Source organism: Rhinoderma darwinii (assembly GCF_050947455.1).
Source record: "Rhinoderma darwinii isolate aRhiDar2 chromosome 5 unlocalized genomic scaffold, aRhiDar2.hap1 SUPER_5_unloc_19, whole genome shotgun sequence".
Classification (NCBI taxonomy): domain Eukaryota; kingdom Metazoa; phylum Chordata; class Amphibia; order Anura; family Rhinodermatidae; genus Rhinoderma; species Rhinoderma darwinii.
Window position 1 is genome coordinate 78,526 of NW_027461775.1, and position 21,613 is coordinate 100,138.

The 21,613-nt window shown below is 47.9% G+C and overlaps 14 non-coding genes across 14 annotated transcripts; all 14 read left to right on the plus strand.

Moving 5' to 3' along the window:
* The first annotated feature begins 1,118 nt into the window (after window positions 1-1,118).
* LOC142686739 (U2 spliceosomal RNA) lies at window positions 1,119-1,309 on the plus strand. Its single transcript, XR_012856051.1, has one exon. It is a non-coding gene; the product is annotated as a U2 spliceosomal RNA (small nuclear RNA).
* Window positions 1,310-2,613: 1,304 nt separating this feature from the next.
* LOC142686740 (U2 spliceosomal RNA) lies at window positions 2,614-2,804 on the plus strand. Its single transcript, XR_012856052.1, has one exon. It is a non-coding gene; the product is annotated as a U2 spliceosomal RNA (small nuclear RNA).
* Window positions 2,805-4,076: 1,272 nt separating this feature from the next.
* On the plus strand, window positions 4,077-4,267 carry LOC142686741 (U2 spliceosomal RNA). The gene has a single exon (XR_012856053.1). It is a non-coding gene; the product is annotated as a U2 spliceosomal RNA (small nuclear RNA).
* Window positions 4,268-5,567: 1,300 nt separating this feature from the next.
* On the plus strand, window positions 5,568-5,758 carry LOC142686743 (U2 spliceosomal RNA). Its single transcript, XR_012856054.1, has one exon. It is a non-coding gene; the product is annotated as a U2 spliceosomal RNA (small nuclear RNA).
* A 1,280-nt stretch (window positions 5,759-7,038) lies between these two features.
* On the plus strand, window positions 7,039-7,229 carry LOC142686744 (U2 spliceosomal RNA). Its single transcript, XR_012856055.1, has one exon. It is a non-coding gene; the product is annotated as a U2 spliceosomal RNA (small nuclear RNA).
* Window positions 7,230-8,525: 1,296 nt separating this feature from the next.
* On the plus strand, window positions 8,526-8,716 carry LOC142686746 (U2 spliceosomal RNA). The gene has a single exon (XR_012856057.1). It is a non-coding gene; the product is annotated as a U2 spliceosomal RNA (small nuclear RNA).
* A 1,276-nt stretch (window positions 8,717-9,992) lies between these two features.
* LOC142686747 (U2 spliceosomal RNA) lies at window positions 9,993-10,183 on the plus strand. Its single transcript, XR_012856058.1, has one exon. It is a non-coding gene; the product is annotated as a U2 spliceosomal RNA (small nuclear RNA).
* Window positions 10,184-11,459: 1,276 nt separating this feature from the next.
* On the plus strand, window positions 11,460-11,650 carry LOC142686748 (U2 spliceosomal RNA). The gene has a single exon (XR_012856059.1). It is a non-coding gene; the product is annotated as a U2 spliceosomal RNA (small nuclear RNA).
* A 1,288-nt stretch (window positions 11,651-12,938) lies between these two features.
* On the plus strand, window positions 12,939-13,129 carry LOC142686749 (U2 spliceosomal RNA). The gene has a single exon (XR_012856060.1). It is a non-coding gene; the product is annotated as a U2 spliceosomal RNA (small nuclear RNA).
* A 1,280-nt stretch (window positions 13,130-14,409) lies between these two features.
* On the plus strand, window positions 14,410-14,600 carry LOC142686750 (U2 spliceosomal RNA). Its single transcript, XR_012856061.1, has one exon. It is a non-coding gene; the product is annotated as a U2 spliceosomal RNA (small nuclear RNA).
* A 1,276-nt stretch (window positions 14,601-15,876) lies between these two features.
* Window positions 15,877-16,067, plus strand: LOC142686751 (U2 spliceosomal RNA). Its single transcript, XR_012856062.1, has one exon. It is a non-coding gene; the product is annotated as a U2 spliceosomal RNA (small nuclear RNA).
* A 1,276-nt stretch (window positions 16,068-17,343) lies between these two features.
* On the plus strand, window positions 17,344-17,534 carry LOC142686752 (U2 spliceosomal RNA). Its single transcript, XR_012856063.1, has one exon. It is a non-coding gene; the product is annotated as a U2 spliceosomal RNA (small nuclear RNA).
* Window positions 17,535-18,830: 1,296 nt separating this feature from the next.
* Window positions 18,831-19,021, plus strand: LOC142686754 (U2 spliceosomal RNA). The gene has a single exon (XR_012856064.1). It is a non-coding gene; the product is annotated as a U2 spliceosomal RNA (small nuclear RNA).
* A 1,300-nt stretch (window positions 19,022-20,321) lies between these two features.
* On the plus strand, window positions 20,322-20,512 carry LOC142686755 (U2 spliceosomal RNA). The gene has a single exon (XR_012856065.1). It is a non-coding gene; the product is annotated as a U2 spliceosomal RNA (small nuclear RNA).
* The last annotated feature ends 1,101 nt before the right edge of the window (window positions 20,513-21,613 follow it).

Sequence of the window (21,613 nt, forward strand, 5' to 3'; positions counted from 1 at the left end):
ATTGCCACCTCTTGTTGTGTGTCGTCTGTGTTTCTGTGTTTCCGGCATTTCACATTGGAACACCTCATTCACCTTCCTTGTCTTCTCTCCACCCTCCCTTTTAGGTAAGTTAAAGAGCTGCACCTGAGCCAGCCACTGATTGATTGATTGATTGATTGATTGATTGATTGATTGATTGATGCAGCACAACAGTCAAATAGTGGAGTGGAGTAGGGGAACAGCAAACAGCCAATAAAGCAGCCCGCCCGCTCGCCTGCCCGCCACAATGGACCTACCTGTGTACACTAGATGGATGTGATGGAATGTACTGTCGTCCCTACATTTCAAGAAGAAGTAAGAATTGCAGTTGCAACAAAGCCTTGCTTGCCTACAAAGAGAGCAGCAATTTGGATTTGTTACTATGTTACCTAGAAGAATAACAAACTGTGCAAGGATGGAGGTTGTAGGAGCAAGGAGAAGTTGTCTGTAAAGTTGGTGGATGCCTATTTTCCATTTTTTAGTCCCTTGTCTCCCTCTTGTGGCCTCCTGGAGGCAACTAGCTGTGCAAAAAAAAGACAGCCTGGCGGCCGGCTGTTGCAGTGTTGCCCTCTCAGGCAACACTGAGTGACTGACTGAGCCTCACCGTCTTATATAAAGTTCAGACGGAACTTTGCACGTGTCATAGTGGAGCCCTCAGGATTCCAGAGCCAGCTTTCTGACATCATAATGGGGCCTCAGAGATAAAAGCCTGGGCCCAGGCAGTGTTGGTCAGTGCTGCTCAGCAGGCAGCACTGGACTGGACTGGATTACAGCTGATACAAGGTGTGAAGGAACAAGGGGTGGCTGTGGGCATGCACTTGCTGCCGCTGCCAGTGTTTATCTGCATGGCAGCAGGGCATTTGGGCGTTGCCAGGAAGGCGTTTTTATGTAGATTCCTCCTCTTTCAGCACTGCATTGTGGTGCAAGCAAAAGAAGCAAATCCTGTCTGGCTTCCTCTCCGGCCTTTATTCACCTCCCGTGTAGCTGTGAGTGTGTGAGCCTGCAGGGCCCCATGGAATTGCCTAGAAGTAGGCTGAATCGCTGCAAGGGCTGAACAGCAGTATCGGGCAGGCTCGGGCAACGCGCGGCCCGTTCGGGTTATCGCTTCTCGGCCTTTTGGCTAAGATCAAGTGTAGTATCTGTTCTTATCAGTTTAATATCTGATACGTCCCCTATCTGGGGACCATATATTAAATGGATTTTTAGAACAGGGAGATGGAAATAGAGCTTGCTCTGTCCACTCCACGCATTGACCTGGTATTGCAGTATTTCCAGGACCGGTGCACCCTTTCCTTATGTGTTGACTAAAAGCAGATTCCAAAAGTGTTTTTTGTCTTTGCTATTGTTTCTGTCTTTCTGAAGGGATCTCCCCTTTTAATCCCATTATTTCAACACCTGTTGGACAATGCATGAGTGATAATGAGCTCATTGATTAAATGCAATTAATGAATAGATTGCCACCTCTTGTTGTGTGTCGTCTGTGTTTCTGTGTTTCCGGCATTTCACATTGGAACACCTCATTCACCTTCCTTGTCTTCTCTCCGCCCTCCCTTTTAGGTAAGTTAAAGAGCTGCACCTGAGCCAGCCACTGATTGATTGATTGATTGATTGATTGATTGATTGATTGATTGATTGATTGATTGATTGATTGATTGATGCAGCACAACAGTCAAATAGTGGAGTGGAGTAGGGGAACAGCAAACAGCCAATAAAGCAGCCCGCCCGCTCGCCTGCCCGCCACAATGGACCTACCTGTGTACACTAGATGGATGTGATGGAATGTACTGTCGTCCCTACATTTCAAGAAGAAGTAAGAATTGCAGTTGCAACAAAGCCTTGCTTGCCTACAAAGAGAGCAGCAATTTGGATTTGTTACTATGTTACCTAGAAGAATAACAAACTGTGCAAGGATGGAGGTTGTAGGAGCAAGGAGAAGTTGTCTGTAAAGTTGGTGGATGCCTATTTTCCATTTTGCAGTCCCTTGTCTCCCTCTTGTGGCCTCCTGGAGGCAACTAGCTGTGCAAAAAAAAGACAGCCTGGCGGCCGGCTGTTGCAGTGTTGCCCTCTCAGGCAACACTGAGTGACTGACTGAGCCTCACCGTCTTATATAAAGTTCAGACGGAACTTTGCACGTGTCATAGTGGAGCCCTCAGGATTCCAGAGCCAGCTTTCTGACATCATAATGGGGCCTCAGAGATAAAAGCCTGGGCCCAGGCAGTGTTGGTCAGTGCTGCTCAGCAGGCAGCACTGGACTGGACTGGATTACAGCTGATACAAGGTGTGAAGGAACAAGGGGTGGCTGTGGGCATGCACTTGCTGCCGCTGCCAGTGTTTATCTGCATGGCAGCAGGGCATTTGGGCGTTGCCAGGTAGGCGTTTTTATGTAGATTCCTCCTCTTTCAGCACTGCATTGTGGTGCAAGCAAAAGAAGCAAATCCTGTCTGGCTTCCTCTCCGGCCTTTATTCACCTCCCGTGTAGCTGTGAGTGTGTGAGCCTGCAGGGCCCCATGGAATTGCCTAGAAGTAGGCTGAATCGCTGCAAGGGCTGAACAGCAGTATCGGGCAGGCTCGGGCAACGCGCGGCCCGTTCGGGTTATCGCTTCTCGGCCTTTTGGCTAAGATCAAGTGTAGTATCTGTTCTTATCAGTTTAATATCTGATACGTCCCCTATCTGGGGACCATATATTAAATGGATTTTTAGAACAGGGAGATGGAAATAGAGCTTGCTCTGTCCACTCCACGCATTGACCTGGTATTGCAGTATTTCCAGGACCGGTGCACCCTTTCCTTATGTGTTGACTAAAAGCAGATTCCAAAAGTGTTTTTTGTCTTTGCTATTGTTTCTGTCTTTCTGAAGGGATCTCCCCTTTTAATCCCATTATTTCAACACCTGTTGGACAATGCATGAGTGATAATGAGCTCATTGATTAAATGCAATTAATGAATAGATTGCCACCTCTTGTTGTGTGTCGTCTGTGTTTCTGTGTTTCCGGCATTTCACATTGGAACACCTCATTCACCTTCCTTGTCTTCTCTCCGCCCTCCCTTTTAGGTAAGTTAAAGAGCTGCACCTGAGCCAGCCACTGATTGATTGATTGATTGATTGATTGATTGATTGATGCAGCACAACAGTCAAATAGTGGAGTGGAGTAGGGGAACAGCAAACAGCCAATAAAGCAGCCCGCCCGCTCGCCTGCCCGCCACAATGGACCTACCTGTGTACACTAGATGGATGTGATGGAATGTACTGTCGTCCCTACATTTCAAGAAGAAGTAAGAATTGCAGTTGCAACAAAGCCTTGCTTGCCTACAAAGAGAGCAGCAATTTGGATTTGTTACTATGTTACCTAGAAGAATAACAAACTGTGCAAGGATGGAGGTTGTAGGAGCAAGGAGAAGTTGTCTGTAAAGTTGGTGGATGCCTATTTTCCATTTTGCAGTCCCTTGTCTCCCTCTTGTGGCCTCCTGGAGGCAACTAGCTGTGCAAAAAAAAGACAGCCTGGCGGCCGGCTGTTGCAGTGTTGCCCTCTCAGGCAACACTGAGTGACTGACTGAGCCTCACCGTCTTATATAAAGTTCAGACGGAACTTTGCACGTGTCATAGTGGAGCCCTCAGGATTCCAGAGCCAGCTTTCTGACATCATAATGGGGCCTCAGAGATAAAAGCCTGGGCCCAGGCAGTGTTGGTCAGTGCTGCTCAGCAGGCAGCACTGGACTGGACTGGATTACAGCTGATACAAGGTGTGAAGGAACAAGGGGTGGCTGTGGGCATGCACTTGCTGCCGCTGCCAGTGTTTATCTGCATGGCAGCAGGGCATTTGGGCGTTGCCAGGAAGGCGTTTTTATGTAGATTCCTCCTCTTTCAGCACTGCATTGTGGTGCAAGCAAAAGAAGCAAATCCTGTCTGGCTTCCTCTCCGGCCTTTATTCACCTCCCGTGTAGCTGTGAGTGTGTGAGCCTGCAGGGCCCCATGGAATTGCCTAGAAGTAGGCTGAATCGCTGCAAGGGCTGAACAGCAGTATCGGGCAGGCTCGGGCAACGCGCGGCCCGTTCGGGTTATCGCTTCTCGGCCTTTTGGCTAAGATCAAGTGTAGTATCTGTTCTTATCAGTTTAATATCTGATACGTCCCCTATCTGGGGACCATATATTAAATGGATTTTTAGAACAGGGAGATGGAAATAGAGCTTGCTCTGTCCACTCCACGCATTGACCTGGTATTGCAGTATTTCCAGGACCGGTGCACCCTTTCCTTATGTGTTGACTAAAAGCAGATTCCAAAAGTGTTTTTTGTCTTTGCTATTGTTTCTGTCTTTCTGAAGGGATCTCCCCTTTTAATCCCATTATTTCAACACCTGTTGGACAATGCATGAGTGATAATGAGCTCATTGATTAAATGCAATTAATGAATAGATTGCCACCTCTTGTTGTGTGTCGTCTGTGTTTCTGTGTTTCCGGCATTTCACATTGGAACACCTCATTCACCTTCCTTGTCTTCTCTCCGCCCTCCCTTTTAGGTAAGTTAAAGAGCTGCACCTGAGCCAGCCACTGATTGATTGATTGATTGATTGATTGATTGATTGATTGATTGATTGATTGATTGATTGATTGATGCAGCACAACAGTCAAATAGTGGAGTGGAGTAGGGGAACAGCAAACAGCCAATAAAGCAGCCCGCCCGCTCGCCTGCCCGCCACAATGGACCTACCTGTGTACACTAGATGGATGTGATGGAATGTACTGTCGTCCCTACATTTCAAGAAGAAGTAAGAATTGCAGTTGCAACAAAGCCTTGCTTGCCTACAAAGAGAGCAGCAATTTGGATTTGTTACTATGTTACCTAGAAGAATAACAAACTGTGCAAGGATGGAGGTTGTAGGAGCAAGGAGAAGTTGTCTGTAAAGTTGGTGGATGCCTATTTTCCATTTTGCAGTCCCTTGTCTCCCTCTTGTGGCCTCCTGGAGGCAACTAGCTGTGCAAAAAAAAGACAGCCTGGCGGCCGGCTGTTGCAGTGTTGCCCTCTCAGGCAACACTGAGTGACTGACTGAGCCTCACCGTCTTATATAAAGTTCAGACGGAAATTTGCACGTGTCATAGTGGAGCCCTCAGGATTCCAGAGCCAGCTTTCTGACATCATAATGGGGCCTCAGAGATAAAAGCCTGGGCCCAGGCAGTGTTGGTCAGTGCTGCTCAGCAGGCAGCACTGGACTGGACTGGATTACAGCTGATACAAGGTGTGAAGGAACAAGGGGTGGCTGTGGGCATGCACTTGCTGCCGCTGCCAGTGTTTATCTGCATGGCAGCAGGGCATTTGGGCGTTGCCAGGAAGGCGTTTTTATGTAGATTCCTCCTCTTTCAGCACTGCATTGTGGTGCAAGCAAAAGAAGCAAATCCTGTCTGGCTTCCTCTCCGGCCTTTATTCACCTCCCGTGTAGCTGTGAGTGTGTGAGCCTGCAGGGCCCCATGGAATTGCCTAGAAGTAGGCTGAATCGCTGCAAGGGCTGAACAGCAGTATCGGGCAGGCTCGGGCAACGCGCGGCCCGTTCGGGTTATCGCTTCTCGGCCTTTTGGCTAAGATCAAGTGTAGTATCTGTTCTTATCAGTTTAATATCTGATACGTCCCCTATCTGGGGACCATATATTAAATGGATTTTTAGAACAGGGAGATGGAAATAGAGCTTGCTCTGTCCACTCCACGCATTGACCTGGTATTGCAGTATTTCCAGGACCGGTGCACCCTTTCCTTATGTGTTGACTAAAAGCAGATTCCAAAAGTGTTTTTTGTCTTTGCTATTGTTTCTGTCTTTCTGAAGGGATCTCCCCTTTTAATCCCATTATTTCAACACCTGTTGGACAATGCATGAGTGATAATGAGCTCATTGATTAAATGCAATTAATGAATAGATTGCCACCTCTTGTTGTGTGTCGTCTGTGTTTCTGTGTTTCCGGCATTTCACATTGGAACACCTCATTCACCTTCCTTGTCTTCTCTCCGCCCTCCCTTTTAGGTAAGTTAAAGAGCTGCACCTGAGCCAGCCACTGATTGATTGATTGATTGATTGATTGATTGATTGATTGATTGATGCAGCACAACAGTCAAATAGTGGAGTGGAGTAGGGGAACAGCAAACAGCCAATAAAGCAGCCCGCCCGCTCGCCTGCCCGCCACAATGGACCTACCTGTGTACACTAGATGGATGTGATGGAATGTACTGTCGTCCCTACATTTCAAGAAGAAGTAAGAATTGCAGTTGCAACAAAGCCTTGCTTGCCTACAAAGAGAGCAGCAATTTGGATTTGTTACTATGTTACCTAGAAGAATAACAAACTGTGCAAGGATGGAGGTTGTAGGAGCAAGGAGAAGTTGTCTGTAAAGTTGGTGGATGCCTATTTTCCATTTTGCAGTCCCTTGTCTCCCTCTTGTGGCCTCCTGGAGGCAACTAGCTGTGCAAAAAAAAGACAGCCTGGCGGCCGGCTGTTGCAGTGTTGCCCTCTCAGGCAACACTGAGTGACTGACTGAGCCTCACCGTCTTATATAAAGTTCAGACGGAACTTTGCACGTGTCATAGTGGAGCCCTCAGGATTCCAGAGCCAGCTTTCTGACATCATAATGGGGCCTCAGAGATAAAAGCCTGGGCCCAGGCAGTGTTGGTCAGTGCTGCTCAGCAGGCAGCACTGGACTGGACTGGATTACAGCTGATACAAGGTGTGAAGGAACAAGGGGTGGCTGTGGGCATGCACTTGCTGCCGCTGCCAGTGTTTATCTGCATGGCAGCAGGGCATTTGGGCGTTGCCAGGAAGGCGTTTTTATGTAGATTCCTCCTCTTTCAGCACTGCATTGTGGTGCAAGCAAAAGAAGCAAATCCTGTCTGGCTTCCTCTCCGGCCTTTATTCACCTCCCGTGTAGCTGTGAGTGTGTGAGCCTGCAGGGCCCCATGGAATTGCCTAGAAGTAGGCTGAATCGCTGCAAGGGCTGAACAGCAGTATCGGGCAGGCTCGGGCAACGCGCGGCCCGTTCGGGTTATCGCTTCTCGGCCTTTTGGCTAAGATCAAGTGTAGTATCTGTTCTTATCAGTTTAATATCTGATACGTCCCCTATCTGGGGACCATATATTAAATGGATTTTTAGAACAGGGAGATGGAAATAGAGCTTGCTCTGTCCACTCCACGCATTGACCTGGTATTGCAGTATTTCCAGGACCGGTGCACCCTTTCCTTATGTGTTGACTAAAAGCAGATTCCAAAAGTGTTTTTTGTCTTTGCTATTGTTTCTGTCTTTCTGAAGGGATCTCCCCTTTTAATACCATTATTTCAACACCTGTTGGACAATGCATGAGTGATAATGAGCTCATTGATTAAATGCAATTAATGAATAGATTGCCACCTCTTGTTGTGTGTCGTCTGTGTTTCTGTGTTTCCGGCATTTCACATTGGAACACCTCATTCACCTTCCTTGTCTTCTCTCCGCCCTCCCTTTTAGGTAAGTTAAAGAGCTGCACCTGAGCCAGCCACTGATTGATTGATTGATTGATTGATTGATTGATTGATTGATTGATTGATTGATTGATTGATGCAGCACAACAGTCAAATAGTGGAGTGGAGTAGGGGAACAGCAAACAGCCAATAAAGCAGCCCGCCCGCTCGCCTGCCCGCCACAATGGACCTACCTGTGTACACTAGATGGATGTGATGGAATGTACTGTCGTCCCTACATTTCAAGAAGAAGTAAGAATTGCAGTTGCAACAAAGCCTTGCTTGCCTACAAAGAGAGCAGCAATTTGGATTTGTTACTATGTTACCTAGAAGAATAACAAACTGTGCAAGGATGGAGGTTGTAGGAGCAAGGAGAAGTTGTCTGTAAAGTTGGTGGATGCCTATTTTCCATTTTGCAGTCCCTTGTCTCCCTCTTGTGGCCTCCTGGAGGCAACTAGCTGTGCAAAAAAAAGAAAGCCTGGCGGCCGGCTGTTGCAGTGTTGCCCTCTCAGGCAACACTGAGTGACTGACTGAGCCTCACCGTCTTATATAAAGTTCAGACGGAACTTTGCACGTGTCATAGTGGAGCCCTCAGGATTCCAGAGCCAGCTTTCTGACATCATAATGGGGCCTCAGAGATAAAAGCCTGGGCCCAGGCAGTGTTGGTCAGTGCTGCTCAGCAGGCAGCACTGGACTGGACTGGATTACAGCTGATACAAGGTGTGAAGGAACAAGGGGTGGCTGTGGGCATGCACTTGCTGCCGCTGCCAGTGTTTATCTGCATGGCAGCAGGGCATTTGGGCGTTGCCAGGAAGGCGTTTTTATGTAGATTCCTCCTCTTTCAGCACTGCATTGTGGTGCAAGCAAAAGAAGCAAATCCTGTCTGGCTTCCTCTCCGGCCTTTATTCACCTCCCGTGTAGCTGTGAGTGTGTGAGCCTGCAGGGCCCCATGGAATTGCCTAGAAGTAGGCTGAATCGCTGCAAGGGCTGAACAGCAGTATCGGGCAGGCTCGGGCAACGCGCGGCCCGTTCGGGTTATCGCTTCTCGGCCTTTTGGCTAAGATCAAGTGTAGTATCTGTTCTTATCAGTTTAATATCTGATACGTCCCCTATCTGGGGACCATATATTAAATGGATTTTTAGAACAGGGAGATGGAAATAGAGCTTGCTCTGTCCACTCCACGCATTGACCTGGTATTGCAGTATTTCCAGGACCGGTGCACCCTTTCCTTATGTGTTGACTAAAAGCAGATTCCAAAAGTGTTTTTTGTCTTTGCTATTGTTTCTGTCTTTCTGAAGGGATCTCCCCTTTTAATCCCATTATTTCAACACCTGTTGGACAATGCATGAGTGATAATGAGCTCATTGATTAAATGCAATTAATGAATAGATTGCCACCTCTTGTTGTGTGTCGTCTGTGTTTCTGTGTTTCCGGCATTTCACATTGGAACACCTCATTCACCTTCCTTGTCTTCTCTCCGCCCTCCCTTTTAGGTAAGTTAAAGAGCTGCACCTGAGCCAGCCACTGATTGATTGATTGATTGATTGCTTGATTGATTGATTGATGCAGCACAACAGTCAAATAGTGGAGTGGAGTAGGGGAACAGCAAACAGCCAATAAAGCAGCCCGCCCGCTCGCCTGCCCGCCACAATGGACCTACCTGTGTACACTAGATGGATGTGATGGAATGTACTGTCGTCCCTACATTTCAAGAAGAAGTAAGAATTGCAGTTGCAACAAAGCCTTGCTTGCCTACAAAGAGAGCAGCAATTTGGATTTGTTACTATGTTACCTAGAAGAATAACAAACTGTGCAAGGATGGAGGTTGTAGGAGCAAGGAGAAGTTGTCTGTAAAGTTGGTGGATGCCTATTTTCCATTTTGCAGTCCCTTGTCTCCCTCTTGTGGCCTCCTGGAGGCAACTAGCTGTGCAAAAAAAAGACAGCCTGGCGGCCGGCTGTTGCAGTGTTGCCCTCTCAGGCAACACTGAGTGACTGACTGAGCCTCACCGTCTTATATAAAGTTCAGACGGAACTTTGCACGTGTCATAGTGGAGCCCTCAGGATTCCAGAGCCAGCTTTCTGACATCATAATGGGGCCTCAGAGATAAAAGCCTGGGCCCAGGCAGTGTTGGTCAGTGCTGCTCAGCAGGCAGCACTGGACTGGACTGGATTACAGCTGATACAAGGTGTGAAGGAACAAGGGGTGGCTGTGGGCATGCACTTGCTGCCGCTGCCAGTGTTTATCTGCATGGCAGCAGGGCATTTGGGCGTTGCCAGGAAGGCGTTTTTATGTAGATTCCTCCTCTTTCAGCACTGCATTGTGGTGCAAGCAAAAGAAGCAAATCCTGTCTGGCTTCCTCTCCGGCCTTTATTCACCTCCCGTGTAGCTGTGAGTGTGTGAGCCTGCAGGGCCCCATGGAATTGCCTAGAAGTAGGCTGAATCGCTGCAAGGGCTGAACAGCAGTATCGGGCAGGCTCGGGCAACGCGCGGCCCGTTCGGGTTATCGCTTCTCGGCCTTTTGGCTAAGATCAAGTGTAGTATCTGTTCTTATCAGTTTAATATCTGATACGTCCCCTATCTGGGGACCATATATTAAATGGATTTTTAGAACAGGGAGATGGAAATAGAGCTTGCTCTGTCCACTCCACGCATTGACCTGGTATTGCAGTATTTCCAGGACCGGTGCACCCTTTCCTTATGTGTTGACTAAAAGCAGATTCCAAAAGTGTTTTTTGTCTTTGCTATTGTTTCTGTCTTTCTGAAGGGATCTCCCCTTTTAATCCCATTATTTCAACACCTGTTGGACAATGCATGAGTGATAATGAGCTCATTGATTAAATGCAATTAATGAATAGATTGCCACCTCTTGTTGTGTGTCGTCTGTGTTTCTGTGTTTCCGGCATTTCACATTGGAACACCTCATTCACCTTCCTTGTCTTCTCTCCGCCCTCCCTTTTAGGTAAGTTAAAGAGCTGCACCTGAGCCAGCCACTGATTGATTGATTGATTGATTGATTGATTGATTGATTGATGCAGCACAACAGTCAAATAGTGGAGTGGAGTAGGGGAACAGCAAACAGCCAATAAAGCAGCCCGCCCGCTCGCCTGCCCGCCACAATGGACCTACCTGTGTACACTAGATGGATGTGATGGAATGTACTGTCGTCCCTACATTTCAAGAAGAAGTAAGAATTGCAGTTGCAACAAAGCCTTGATTGCCTACAAAGAGAGCAGCAATTTGGATTTGTTACTATGTTACCTAGAAGAATAACAAACTGTGCAAGGATGGAGGTTGTAGGAGCAAGGAGAAGTTGTCTGTAAAGTTGGTGGATGCCTATTTTCCATTTTGCAGTCCCTTGTCTCCCTCTTGTGGCCTCCTGGAGGCAACTAGCTGTGCAAAAAAAAGACAGCCTGGCGGCCGGCTGTTGCAGTGTTGCCCTCTCAGGCAACACTGAGTGACTGACTGAGCCTCACCGTCTTATATAAAGTTCAGACGGAACTTTGCACGTGTCATAGTGGAGCCCTCAGGATTCCAGAGCCAGCTTTCTGACATCATAATGGGGCCTCAGAGATAAAAGCCTGGGCCCAGGCAGTGTTGGTCAGTGCTGCTCAGCAGGCAGCACTGGACTGGACTGGATTACAGCTGATACAAGGTGTGAAGGAACAAGGGGTGGCTGTGGGCATGCACTTGCTGCCGCTGCCAGTGTTTATCTGCATGGCAGCAGGGCATTTGGCCGTTGCCAGGAAGGCGTTTTTATGTAGATTCCTCCTCTTTCAGCACTGCATTGTGGTGCAAGCAAAAGAAGCAAATCCTGTCTGGCTTCCTCTCCGGCCTTTATTCACCTCCCGTGTAGCTGTGAGTGTGTGAGCCTGCAGGGCCCCATGGAATTGCCTAGAAGTAGGCTGAATCGCTGCAAGGGCTGAACAGCAGTATCGGGCAGGCTCGGGCAACGCGCGGCCCGTTCGGGTTATCGCTTCTCGGCCTTTTGGCTAAGATCAAGTGTAGTATCTGTTCTTATCAGTTTAATATCTGATACGTCCCCTATCTGGGGACCATATATTAAATGGATTTTTAGAACAGGGAGATGGAAATAGAGCTTGCTCTGTCCACTCCACGCATTGACCTGGTATTGCAGTATTTCCAGGACCGGTGCACCCTTTCCTTATGTGTTGACTAAAAGCAGATTCCAAAAGTGTTTTTTGTCTTTGCTATTGTTTCTGTCTTTCTGAAGGGATCTCCCCTTTTAATCCCATTATTTCAACACCTGTTGGACAATGCATGAGTGATAATGAGCTCATTGATTAAATGCAATTAATGAATAGATTGCCACCTCTTGTTGTGTGTCGTCTGTGTTTCTGTGTTTCCGGCATTTCACATTGGAACACCTCATTCACCTTCCTTGTCTTCTCTCCGCCCTCCCTTTTAGGTAAGTTAAAGAGCTGCACCTGAGCCAGCCACTGATTGATTGATTGATTGATTGATTGATTGATTGATTGATTGATTGATTGATGCAGCACAACAGTCAAATAGTGGAGTGGAGTAGGGGAACAGCAAACAGCCAATAAAGCAGCCCGCCCGCTCGCCTGCCCGCCACAATGGACCTACCTGTGTACACTAGATGGATGTGATGGAATGTACTGTCGTCCCTACATTTCAAGAAGAAGTAAGAATTGCAGTTGCAACAAAGCCTTGCTTGCCTACAAAGAGAGCAGCAATTTGGATTTGTTACTATGTTACCTAGAAGAATAACAAACTGTGCAAGGATGGAGGTTGTAGGAGCAAGGAGAAGTTGTCTGTAAAGTTGGTGGATGCCTATTTTCCATTTTGCAGTCCCTTGTCTCCCTCTTGTGGCCTCCTGGAGGCAACTAGCTGTGCAAAAAAAAGACAGCCTGGCGGCCGGCTGTTGCAGTGTTGCCCTCTCAGGCAACACTGAGTGACTGACTGAGCCTCACCGTCTTATATAAAGTTCAGACGGAACTTTGCACGTGTCATAGTGGAGCCCTCAGGATTCCAGAGCCAGCTTTCTGACATCATAATGGGGCCTCAGAGATAAAAGCCTGGGCCCAGGCAGTGTTGGTCAGTGCTGCTCAGCAGGCAGCACTGGACTGGACTGGATTACAGCTGATACAAGGTGTGAAGGAACAAGGGGTGGCTGTGGGCATGCACTTGCTGCCGCTGCCAGTGTTTATCTGCATGGCAGCAGGGCATTTGGGCGTTGCCAGGAAGGCGTTTTTATGTAGATTCCTCCTCTTTCAGCACTGCATTGTGGTGCAAGCAAAAGAAGCAAATCCTGTCTGGCTTCCTCTCCGGCCTTTATTCACCTCCCGTGTAGCTGTGAGTGTGTGAGCCTGCAGGGCCCCATGGAATTGCCTAGAAGTAGGCTGAATCGCTGCAAGGGCTGAACAGCAGTATCGGGCAGGCTCGGGCAACGCGCGGCCCGTTCGGGTTATCGCTTCTCGGCCTTTTGGCTAAGATCAAGTGTAGTATCTGTTCTTATCAGTTTAATATCTGATACGTCCCCTATCTGGGGACCATATATTAAATGGATTTTTAGAACAGGGAGATGGAAATAGAGCTTGCTCTGTCCACTCCACGCATTGACCTGGTATTGCAGTATTTCCAGGACCGGTGCACCCTTTCCTTATGTGTTGACTAAAAGCAGATTCCAAAAGTGTTTTTTGTCTTTGCTATTGTTTCTGTCTTTCTGAAGGGATCTCCCCTTTTAATCCCATTATTTCAACACCTGTTGGACAATGCATGAGTGATAATGAGCTCATTGATTAAATGCAATTAATGAATAGATTGCCACCTCTTGTTGTGTGTCGTCTGTGTTTCTGTGTTTCCGGCATTTCACATTGGAACACCTCATTCACCTTCCTTGTCTTCTCTCCGCCCTCCCTTTTAGGTAAGTTAAAGAGCTGCACCTGAGCCAGCCACTGATTGATTGATTGATTGATTGATTGATTGATTGATTGATTGATGCAGCACAACAGTCAAATAGTGGAGTGGAGTAGGGGAACAGCAAACAGCCAATAAAGCAGCCCGCCCGCTCGCCTGCCCGCCACAATGGACCTACCTGTGTACACTAGATGGATGTGATGGAATGTACTGTCGTCCCTACATTTCAAGAAGAAGTAAGAATTGCAGTTGCAACAAAGCCTTGATTGCCTACAAAGAGAGCAGCAATTTGGATTTGTTACTATGTTACCTAGAAGAATAACAAACTGTGCAAGGATGGAGGTTGTAGGAGCAAGGAGAAGTTGTCTGTAAAGTTGGTGGATGCCTATTTTCCATTTTGCAGTCCCTTGTCTCCCTCTTGTGGCCTCCTGGAGGCAACTAGCTGTGCAAAAAAAAGACAGCCTGGCGGCCGGCTGTTGCAGTGTTGCCCTCTCAGGCAACACTGAGTGACTGACTGAGCCTCACCGTCTTATATAAAGTTCAGACGGAACTTTGCACGTGTCATAGTGGAGCCCTCAGGATTCCAGAGCCAGCTTTCTGACATCATAATGGGGCCTCAGAGATAAAAGCCTGGGCCCAGGCAGTGTTGGTCAGTGCTGCTCAGCAGGCAGCACTGGACTGGACTGGATTACAGCTGATACAAGGTGTGAAGGAACAAGGGGTGGCTGTGGGCATGCACTTGCTGCCGCTGCCAGTGTTTATCTGCATGGCAGCAGGGCATTTGGGCGTTGCCAGGAAGGCGTTTTTATGTAGATTCCTCCTCTTTCAGCACTGCATTGTGGTGCAAGCAAAAGAAGCAAATCCTGTCTGGCTTCCTCTCCGGCCTTTATTCACCTCCCGTGTAGCTGTGAGTGTGTGAGCCTGCAGGGCCCCATGGAATTGCCTAGAAGTAGGCTGAATCGCTGCAAGGGCTGAACAGCAGTATCGGGCAGGCTCGGGCAACGCGCGGCCCGTTCGGGTTATCGCTTCTCGGCCTTTTGGCTAAGATCAAGTGTAGTATCTGTTCTTATCAGTTTAATATCTGATACGTCCCCTATCTGGGGACCATATATTAAATGGATTTTTAGAACAGGGAGATGGAAATAGAGCTTGCTCTGTCCACTCCACGCATTGACCTGGTATTGCAGTATTTCCAGGACCGGTGCACCCTTTCCTTATGTGTTGACTAAAAGCAGATTCCAAAAGTGTTTTTTGTCTTTGCTATTGTTTCTGTCTTTCTGAAGGGATCTCCCCTTTTAATCCCATTATTTCAACACCTGTTGGACAATGCATGAGTGATAATGAGCTCATTGATTAAATGCAATTAATGAATAGATTGCCACCTCTTGTTGTGTGTCGTCTGTGTTTCTGTGTTTCCGGCATTTCACATTGGAACACCTCATTCACCTTCCTTGTCTTCTCTCCGCCCTCCCTTTTAGGTAAGTTAAAGAGCTGCACCTGAGCCAGCCACTGATTGATTGATTGATTGATTGATTGATTGATTGATTGATGCAGCACAACAGTCAAATAGTGGAGTGGAGTAGGGGAACAGCAAACAGCCAATAAAGCAGCCCGCCCGCTCGCCTGCCCGCCACAATGGACCTACCTGTGTACACTAGATGGATGTGATGGAATGTACTGTCGTCCCTACATTTCAAGAAGAAGTAAGAATTGCAGTTGCAACAAAGCCTTGCTTGCCTACAAAGAGAGCAGCAATTTGGATTTGTTACTATGTTACCTAGAAGAATAACAAACTGTGCAAGGATGGAGGTTGTAGGAGCAAGGAGAAGTTGTCTGTAAAGTTGGTGGATGCCTATTTTCCATTTTGCAGTCCCTTGTCTCCCTCTTGTGGCCTCCTGGAGGCAACTAGCTGTGCAAAAAAAAGACAGCCTGGCGGCCGGCTGTTGCAGTGTTGCCCTCTCAGGCAACACTGAGTGACTGACTGAGCCTCACCGTCTTATATAAAGTTCAGACGGAACTTTGCACGTGTCATAGTGGAGCCCTCAGGATTCCAGAGCCAGCTTTCTGACATCATAATGGGGCCTCAGAGATAAAAGCCTGGGCCCAGGCAGTGTTGGTCAGTGCTGCTCAGCAGGCAGCACTGGACTGGACTGGATTACAGCTGATACAAGGTGTGAAGGAACAAGGGGTGGCTGTGGGCATGCACTTGCTGCCGCTGCCAGTGTTTATCTGCATGGCAGCAGGGCATTTGGGCGTTGCCAGGAAGGCGTTTTTATGTAGATTCCTCCTCTTTCAGCACTGCATTGTGGTGCAAGCAAAAGAAGCAAATCCTGTCTGGCTTCCTCTCCGGCCTTTATTCACCTCCCGTGTAGCTGTGAGTGTGTGAGCCTGCAGGGCCCCATGGAATTGCCTAGAAGTAGGCTGAATCGCTGCAAGGGCTGAACAGCAGTATCGGGCAGGCTCGGGCAACGCGCGGCCCGTTCGGGTTATCGCTTCTCGGCCTTTTGGCTAAGATCAAGTGTAGTATCTGTTCTTATCAGTTTAATATCTGATACGTCCCCTATCTGGGGACCATATATTAAATGGATTTTTAGAACAGGGAGATGGAAATAGAGCTTGCTCTGTCCACTCCACGCATTGACCTGGTATTGCAGTATTTCCAGGACCGGTGCACCCTTTCCTTATGTGTTGACTAAAAGCAGATTCCAAAAGTGTTTTTTGTCTTTGCTATTGTTTCTGTCTTTCTGAAGGGATCTCCCCTTTTAATCCCATTATTTCAACACCTGTTGGACAATGCATGAGTGATAATGAGCTCATTGATTAAATGCAATTAATGAATAGATTGCCACCTCTTGTTGTGTGTCGTCTGTGTTTCTGTGTTTCCGGCATTTCACATTGGAACACCTCATTCACCTTCCTTGTCTTCTCTCCGCCCTCCCTTTTAGGTAAGTTAAAGAGCTGCACCTGAGCCAGCCACTGATTGATTGATTGATTGATTGATTGATTGATTGATTGATGCAGCACAACAGTCAAATAGTGGAGTGGAGTAGGGGAACAGCAAACAGCCAATAAAGCAGCCCGCCCGCTCGCCTGCCCGCCACAATGGACCTACCTGTGTACACTAGATGGATGTGATGGAATGTACTGTCGTCCCTACATTTCAAGAAGAAGTAAGAATTGCAGTTGCAACAAAGCCTTGATTGCCTACAAAGAGAGCAGCAATTTGGATTTGTTACTATGTTACCTAGAAGAATAACAAACTGTGCAAGGATGGAGGTTGTAGGAGCAAGGAGAAGTTGTCTGTAAAGTTGGTGGATGCCTATTTTCCATTTTGCAGTCCCTTGTCTCCCTCTTGTGGCCTCCTGGAGGCAACTAGCTGTGCAAAAAAAAGACAGCCTGGCGGCCGGCTGTTGCAGTGTTGCCCTCTCAGGCAACACTGAGTGACTGACTGAGCCTCACCGTCTTATATAAAGTTCAGACGGAACTTTGCACGTGTCATAGTGGAGCCCTCAGGATTCCAGAGCCAGCTTTCTGACATCATAATGGGGCCTCAGAGATAAAAGCCTGGGCCCAGGCAGTGTTGGTCAGTGCTGCTCAGCAGGCAGCACTGGACTGGACTGGATTACAGCTGATACAAGGTGTGAAGGAACAAGGGGTGGCTGTGGGCATGCACTTGCTGCCGCTGCCAGTGTTTATCTGCATGGCAGCAGGGCATTTGGGCGTTGCCAGGAAGGCGTTTTTATGTAGATTCCTCCTCTTTCAGCACTGCATTGTGGTGCAAGCAAAAGAAGCAAATCCTGTCTGGCTTCCTCTCCGGCCTTTATTCACCTCCCGTGTAGCTGTGAGTGTGTGAGCCTGCAGGGCCCCATGGAATTGCCTAGAAGTAGGCTGAATCGCTGCAAGGGCTGAACAGCAGTATCGGGCAGGCTCGGGCAACGCGCGGCCCGTTCGGGTTATCGCTTCTCGGCCTTTTGGCTAAGATCAAGTGTAGTATCTGTTCTTATCAGTTTAATATCTGATACGTCCCCTATCTGGGGACCATATATTAAATGGATTTTTAGAACAGGGAGATGGAAATAGAGCTTGCTCTGTCCACTCCACGCATTGACCTGGTATTGCAGTATTTCCAGGACCGGTGCACCCTTTCCTTATGTGTTGACTAAAAGCAGATTCCAAAAGTGTTTTTTGTCTTTGCTATTGTTTCTGTCTTTCTGAAGGGATCTCCCCTTTTAATCCCATTATTTCAACACCTGTTGGACAATGCATGAGTGATAATGAGCTCATTGATTAAATGCAATTAATGAATAGATTGCCACCTCTTGTTGTGTGTCGTCTGTGTTTCTGTGTTTCCGGCATTTCACATTGGAACACCTCATTCACCTTCCTTGTCTTCTCTCCGCCCTCCCTTTTAGGTAAGTTAAAGAGCTGCACCTGAGCCAGCCACTGATTGATTGATTGATTGATTGATTGATTGATTGATTGATTGATTGATTGATTGATTGATGCAGCACAACAGTCAAATAGTGGAGTGGAGTAGGGGAACAGCAAACAGCCAATAAAGCAGCCCGCCCGCTCGCCTGCCCGCCACAATGGACCTACCTGTGTACACTAGATGGATGTGATGGAATGTACTGTCGTCCCTACATTTCAAGAAGAAGTAAGAATTGCAGTTGCAACAAAGCCTTGCTTGCCTACAAAGAGAGCAGCAATTTGGATTTGTTACTATGTTACCTAGAAGAATAACAAACTGTGCAAGGATGGAGGTTGTAGGAGCAAGGAGAAGTTGTCTGTAAAGTTGGTGGATGCCTATTTTCCATTTTGCAGTCCCTTGTCTCCCTCTTGTGGCCTCCTGGAGGCAACTAGCTGTGCAAAAAAAAGACAGCCTGGCGGCCGGCTGTTGCAGTGTTGCCCTCTCAGGCAACACTGAGTGACTGACTGAGCCTCACCGTCTTATATAAAGTTCAGACGGAACTTTGCACGTGTCATAGTGGAGCCCTCAGGATTCCAGAGCCAGCTTTCTGACATCATAATGGGGCCTCAGAGATAAAAGCCTGGGCCCAGGCAGTGTTGGTCAGTGCTGCTCAGCAGGCAGCACTGGACTGGACTGGATTACAGCTGATACAAGGTGTGAAGGAACAAGGGGTGGCTGTGGGCATGCACTTGCTGCCGCTGCCAGTGTTTATCTGCATGGCAGCAGGGCATTTGGGCGTTGCCAGGAAGGCGTTTTTATGTAGATTCCTCCTCTTTCAGCACTGCATTGTGGTGCAAGCAAAAGAAGCAAATCCTGTCTGGCTTCCTCTCCGGCCTTTATTCACCTCCCGTGTAGCTGTGAGTGTGTGAGCCTGCAGGGCCCCATGGAATTGCCTAGAAGTAGGCTGAATCGCTGCAAGGGCTGAACAGCAGTATCGGGCAGGCTCGGGCAACGCGCGGCCCGTTCGGGTTATCGCTTCTCGGCCTTTTGGCTAAGATCAAGTGTAGTATCTGTTCTTATCAGTTTAATATCTGATACGTCCCCTATCTGGGGACCATATATTAAATGGATTTTTAGAACAGGGAGATGGAAATAGAGCTTGCTCTGTCCACTCCACGCATTGACCTGGTATTGCAGTATTTCCAGGACCGGTGCACCCTTTCCTTATGTGTTGACTAAAAGCAGATTCCAAAAGTGTTTTTTGTCTTTGCTATTGTTTCTGTCTTTCTGAAGGGATCTCCCCTTTTAATCCCATTATTTCAACACCTGTTGGACAATGCATGAGTGATAATGAGCTCATTGATTAAATGCAATTAATGAATAGATTGCCACCTCTTGTTGTGTGTCGTCTGTGTTTCTGTGTTTCCGGCATTTCACATTGGAACACCTCATTCACCTTCCTTGTCTTCTCTCCGCCCTCCCTTTTAGGTAAGTTAAAGAGCTGCACCTGAGCCAGCCACTGATTGATTGATTGATTGATTGATTGATTGATTGATTGATTGATTGATTGATTGATTGATTGATGCAGCACAACAGTCAAATAGTGGAGTGGAGTAGGGGAACAGCAAACAGCCAATAAAGCAGCCCGCCCGCTCGCCTGCCCGCCACAATGGACCTACCTGTGTACACTAGATGGATGTGATGGAATGTACTGTCGTCCCTACATTTCAAGAAGAAGTAAGAATTGCAGTTGCAACAAAGCCTTGCTTGCCTACAAAGAGAGCAGCAATTTGGATTTGTTACTATGTTACCTAGAAGAATAACAAACTGTGCAAGGATGGAGGTTGTAGGAGCAAGGAGAAGTTGTCTGTAAAGTTGGTGGATGCCTATTTTCCATTTTGCAGTCCCTTGTCTCCCTCTTGTGGCCTCCTGGAGGCAACTAGCTGTGCAAAAAAAAGACAGCCTGGCGGCCGGCTGTTGCAGTGTTGCCCTCTCAGGCAACACTGAGTGACTGACTGAGCCTCACCGTCTTATATAAAGTTCAGACGGAACTTTGCACGTGTCATAGTGGAGCCCTCAGGATTCCAGAGCCAGCTTTCTGACATCATAATGGGGCCTCAGAGATAAAAGCCTGGGCCCAGGCAGTGTTGGTCAGTGCTGCTCAGCAGGCAGCACTGGACTGGACTGGATTACAGCTGATACAAGGTGTGAAGGAACAAGGGGTGGCTGTGGGCATGCACTTGCTGCCGCTGCCAGTGTTTATCTGCATGGCAGCAGGGCATTTGGGCGTTGCCAGGAAGGCGTTTTTATGTAGATTCCTCCTCTTTCAGCACTGCATTGTGGTGCAAGCAAAAGAAGCAAATCCTGTCTGGCTTCCTCTCCGGCCTTTATTCACCTCCCGTGTAGCTGTGAGTGTGTGAGCCTGCAGGGCCCCATGGAATTGCCTAGAAGTAGGCTGAATCGCTGCAAGGGCTGAACAGCAGTATCGGGCAGGCTCGGGCAACGCGCGGCCCGTTCGGGTTATCGCTTCTCGGCCTTTTGGCTAAGATCAAGTGTAGTATCTGTTCTTATCAGTTTAATATCTGATACGTCCCCTATCTGGGGACCATATATTAAATGGATTTTTAGAACAGGGAGATGGAAATAGAGCTTGCTCTGTCCACTCCACGCATTGACCTGGTATTGCAGTATTTCCAGGACCGGTGCACCCTTTCCTTATGTGTTGACTAAAAGCAGATTCCAAAAGTGTTTTTTGTCTTTGCTATTGTTTCTGTCTTTCTGAAGGGATCTCCCCTTTTAATCCCATTATTTCAACACCTGTTGGACAATGCATGAGTGATAATGAGCTCATTGATTAAATGCAATTAATGAATAGATTGCCACCTCTTGTTGTGTGTCGTCTGTGTTTCTGTGTTTCCGGCATTTCACATTGGAACACCTCATTCACCTTCCTTGTCTTCTCTCCGCCCTCCCTTTTAGGTAAGTTAAAGAGCTGCACCTGAGCCAGCCACTGATTGATTGATTGATTGATTGATTGATTGATTGATTGATTGATGCAGCACAACAGTCAAATAGTGGAGTGGAGTAGGGGAACAGCAAACAGCCAATAAAGCAGCCCGCCCGCTCGCCTGCCCGCCACAATGGACCTACCTGTGTACACTAGATGGATGTGATGGAATGTACTGTCGTCCCTACATTTCAAGAAGAAGTAAGAATTGCAGTTGCAACAAAGCCTTGATTGCCTACAAAGAGAGCAGCAATTTGGATTTGTTACTATGTTACCTAGAAGAATAACAAACTGTGCAAGGATGGAGGTTGTAGGAGCAAGGAGAAGTTGTCTGTAAAGTTGGTGGATGCCTATTTTCCATTTTGCAGTCCCTTGTCTCCCTCTTGTGGCCTCCTGGAGGCAACTAGCTGTGCAAAAAAAAGACAGCCTGGCGGCCGGCTGTTGCAGTGTTGCCCTCTCAGGCAACACTGAGTGACTGACTGAGCCTCACCGTCTTATATAAAGTTCAGACGGAACTTTGCACGTGTCATAGTGGAGCCCTCAGGATTCCAGAGCCAGCTTTCTGACATCATAATGGGGCCTCAGAGATAAAAGCCTGGGCCCAGGCAGTGTTGGTCAGTGCTGCTCAGCAGGCAGCACTGGACTGGACTGGATTACAGCTGATACAAGGTGTGAAGGAACAAGGGGTGGCTGTGGGCATGCACTTGCTGCCGCTGCCAGTGTTTATCTGCATGGCAGCAGGGCATTTGGGCGTTGCCAGGAAGGCGTTTTTATGTAGATTCCTCCTCTTTCAGCACTGCATTGTGG